General features: G+C 38.1%; 1 non-coding gene across 1 annotated transcript; it reads right to left on the reverse strand.

Annotated features, from left to right (window-relative positions):
* Positions 1–3,166: 3,166 nt before the first annotated feature.
* On the reverse strand, positions 3,167–3,296 carry LOC149300028 (small nucleolar RNA SNORA35). Its single transcript, XR_016272343.1, has one exon. It is a non-coding gene; the product is annotated as a small nucleolar RNA SNORA35 (small nucleolar RNA).
* Between the last annotated feature and the right edge of the window lie 1,102 nt (positions 3,297–4,398).

Below are 4,398 nucleotides of genomic sequence, written 5' to 3' on the forward strand. Positions count from 1 at the left end.
GAAAAAAGAGCCTAGCTCTCCAGACCTTACAATGTAAAGGCGGTTGACTTCAAAAGCACTTAAAGCTCGCCCTTTGTATTTTTTTTTGTATAGACCCAAAGACACACAGCATAACGGCTTGTGAATATGCAAGGACATTCCATTGTCATTAAGAGAAAATGCGTCTACAGTAGGCAACTATGCAATTACCAGGCATGAAAAATAAACAGATATAAACTCTCATTAAGCCATGAGAATAACGTAAAAAAACACAGCCTGTCATAAACGTAAAAAGCTTTCACTTGGACAGAAAAATGAGAGTCAATAATTGTAATTTAATTGCCACATTGCTGATTTTTTTTCTCCCCTATCCTAGCAAATGTAATTCTTGCAGAGGTTTATTAAAAAACACATGGATGACATTTATTCACAGATGGTCATAAGTGCATCAAATCACTCATTTTCCAAACTTATTCCCAACGTCGTTAACTTTTTACCAGGATATGTGGCTAGGTGTACATATGTTTATATTCTACTTATTCTTTTTTTCTGACAGTCCCCTATACAAATAACTTTTTTTTGTAAATTTGTAAAATTGCTGTAATTAAAAAAAATAAAACTCATGCGATTAATACTTCCATTACCACAAGGATGTGCGATGAAACTGCCAATGAAAAGGTTAAACCTTCACAAACTTATTTTTTTTTTTTTGGCACGAGATTTAACACTGAAATGGCTCGTTGTGTAATGATAATCACATAAGATCTGAAGGAAACCACTGATTTGTTTTACTTTCAGCTATTGAAAACTGCCAAATGCAGCAAATTGGTGCGGTGATTAAATCTCCAAATGCTAGAACTTCCTTTCTCCCCTCTAGCACATTGATATGTTCAAAAAGAGAAAAGCTTTTTTTTTTCTCCGACTACAAGCCCTTATACTCCACCAGAAACAAGTAATTAAAGCTTTCCTCTCATTATAATCATGGCTAGATCAGTAACGGTCAGGTGTTCTAAGCTTGCCGACGATACTTACAGCTTTGTGGATAACCCTGGAACGAGTCATTTAGGAAACCAGGAGAGTTACTACATTTACCAGCAACTAATCGCACAACATGTCCTTACATTTATATATGTCAGGGCCATAACTGTCCAGTTGAATCTAAAACTGCAGAGAGTCCGATGAGGGATCAGGTTTGAAGTTAATTAAGGAGAAGGCAGCAACCAATACAAAAAATATACAAAAGGGGAATGCACAACCTGAAAAAATATAAAACATTCTAGTTGCTGCTAGAATAATAATGGCCAATAAATACATAAATCAAATCAAGGATTCAGTGCAAATCCAGCAAATACCATTCAAAAAACACCAACGGACATCTAAGGCATAGATATTGGGGATTCTGTCACACTATATGGCCATATATTGCTTAATCCGCCACTACGGAGATAGTGAGTCCTATCTAATTTGTTATGGCTATATTTCTTACCGAAGATCAGTGGAACTGCTTTGCATTTTAACCCAAAAGGGACTCTTAAGAAATGTAAAGCCATCTCTGGACACCATTAATGAGTCATCTGTGTGGCAGGAGGTGTGCTTAACGCTAAGGTTTGGTCAGAACCTTCAAATATGCGCAACAACAAAAAAAATATACAGAAAGGGAAGCACACAACCTAAAAACCATAAAAGACATACACTAAGCAAGTTGGCCATAAAGTGTGACATTATCTGCAATATTTATGTCTTAAATCATATGTTTTATGAATGGTATAGGTTGAGTATGCGCTAAATTCTTGCATTGTTTTATGTATTTATTGGTCATAATTATTCTAGCAGCAACCTGGGAATCTGAATGTGTATTTGTTGCTACAATATGCTTGATTTCTTCCTACACTTGTGAGTGTATCTTTGTCTCTTTTCAATAACGTCACTACGCGAGGAGACTCTTTCTTTCTTTCTCATCCGCACTACAGGGTTTGGCGGGATCGTTTGGGAAAATGAGTGGTTTCCCGTTGAACATTGGAGACACAGCACGCCAAGGAACATACAGGCAAAGAAGTTATGTATTGGGCTGAAATGTCGGGGACCACGCTATACTTGGGCATCTAATGGACTTTTTTTGCTTTAACTTTTGTATTTATTTTACATCTAATTATTTGCTTTTTTTGTACTAATTTGCTTTGGTTATTACATTATATATTTATTTATGTTAAGGGTATTTAGATATTTTTTCTACCATCATCCCAGTCTCAATTTTACATTTACATGCTATATCTTTCTGCACTATATAGTAACACTTTTACACTGATACAACACAAGGTGCACTGGTTCCAATGTTTTGTACTAGTATTTGTTTAACCCCTTCGTGACAAAGGCTGATTTTACTTTTTGTACCCTTCGTGACAATGGCTGTTTTATCGTTTCTGCGGTGTTTGTGTTTAGCTGTAATTTTCTCTTAACCCATTTACTAAACCCACACAAGTTATATATTGTTTTTTTCAGGACAAGAAGGGCTTTCTTCAGACACCATATGATGTAATTTCCTATAATAAAAATAATAAAATATGACGAAAAATTGAAAAAAAAACAAATTTTCTCACTTTTATTTGAAAAATCTTTTATTCATCATAAAAAACTACTGAAAAAACCTGCTAAATAGATTCTACTATTTGTCCCAAGTTTAGAAATACCCAATGTTTTTATGTTTTTTTGCTTTCTTCTACACGTTATGGGGCAATAAGTACAAGTAGCGTTTTGCTAATTCAAAACCATTTTTCTCTGAATCTGGTAATTCTGTCTCTATGTGGTATTTGGGGCATCTTTGAAGCCAGCAAATTAAATTTACCCCACCAAACCATATATTTTTGAAAACTAGACACCCCAGGGTATTTTAGATGCTGATAGTTTAACCCTTTCCATGCACTAATCCTACCACCAACCCTTGTCAAAGTTTGGGATAGTAATTGTTTTTGGTGTTTTTTTCACATACTTTGTACTTCAGGTGTGAAATTACAGCTCCTGGTATATGTTGCTGTCACACAACACCCAGATATGTGTCCAGCAACATCTCCTGAGTACATTGATACCCCACATGCATGGGTTTGTCAGATTGTTTGGGGGCAAAAGGGCCACATTTGGAACATGAGCAATTCAAATTCAGTAGGAATTTTACATCTGGGTAAAGAAAAATGCTTGTACCCAACTATCAGTAGGGACAGGTTACAAGAAAGCCTGGCCTATCTCCAAGAAGGGATTTGATCTAGCACCTTAAGTGGTCCCTCATGCCACGGAATGGACACAGGGGTCACTTGACAGTGCAAATAAAAACGCTTAAAAATGGTGGAGCAAATAAAAGCTAAAAAACTGTAAATGTAACAAAAAATTAAAAAAAAATACAAAAATGGAGCAGGAACAAAAAAAAAATTAAAAATGGGAAACTGTGTGATACAGCTTGAAGCAGTCACCGACACAGAGTGCAGGTTTTCCAGGGCAATCTGGACAGTAAAATGTGGTGTCCTTTCTTTGCCCCCTGCTGTAGCATACCCTGCATCTCTTTTGGGGATTCTGCTTCTTTGCTGTAGGGGGGATTTTAAAAATAAAATGGGTAGCCCCAATTCTGTTGGTTCCCATCACTACTTGGGGACCAGGTGCATCACGGTACAAGATACCTGAAATTACTTCGAGCTGAAACTGCAAAAAAGACAGCTTCAGCTCAGTGTCTGCTTTTTTGTGCAGCAAAAAAGCGTTATAGGTTGCAATTTGCATTAGATAAATTGCAACCTTCTTGTACCAGGCCTTTGTCTTCCTCATAATGAGGTAGGGCTGTAGGAGTTGATCTGACAGATCAACTCCACCCATGTGCTTGTTATAGGCCCTGATGCACACTGGCTTTGTAGTGACCCCAGCTCTGCCACGGACAGAAACCTCCACGGTTCTCTCATCGTGGATGGTGCTCAGCATGCACACCTCTTTTCTGTCCTTGAACTTCAATGCCAAAAGCTCCTCTTGGCGTAGAGCTGAGGTCTCCCCCTTTCGTAGCCGGGTTCGTACCAGGCGTTGTGGGAAACCCAAGCGGTTCTTTTTTATAGAACCGCAAGCTACCGTATCGAAACAATACAGCAGCTTGAACAAAGGGACGCTTGTATAGAAGTTATCTACATACAAGTGGTAGCCTTTGTTCATAAGGGGGAATATTAGGTCCCAAACAATCTTGGCACTGGTGCCCAGATGATCTGGGCAACCTGGAGGGTCAAGGTAGCTATCCTTACCCTCGTATACCCGGAAGGCATGAGTATATCCTGTCTCGCTCTCGCAGAGCTTATACACCTTCACTCCATACCTGGAGCGCTTGGAAGGAATATACTGCTTGAATCCCAACCTTCCTTTATATTTCATTAGGGATTCATCCACGCAGATATTCTT

Source organism: Sceloporus occidentalis, unplaced genomic scaffold (genome assembly GCF_023333645.1).
Source record: "Sceloporus occidentalis isolate IW3139 unplaced genomic scaffold, rSceOcc1.0.p SCAF_26, whole genome shotgun sequence".
In the NCBI taxonomy this organism is placed as follows: domain Eukaryota; kingdom Metazoa; phylum Chordata; class Lepidosauria; order Squamata; family Phrynosomatidae; genus Sceloporus; species Sceloporus occidentalis.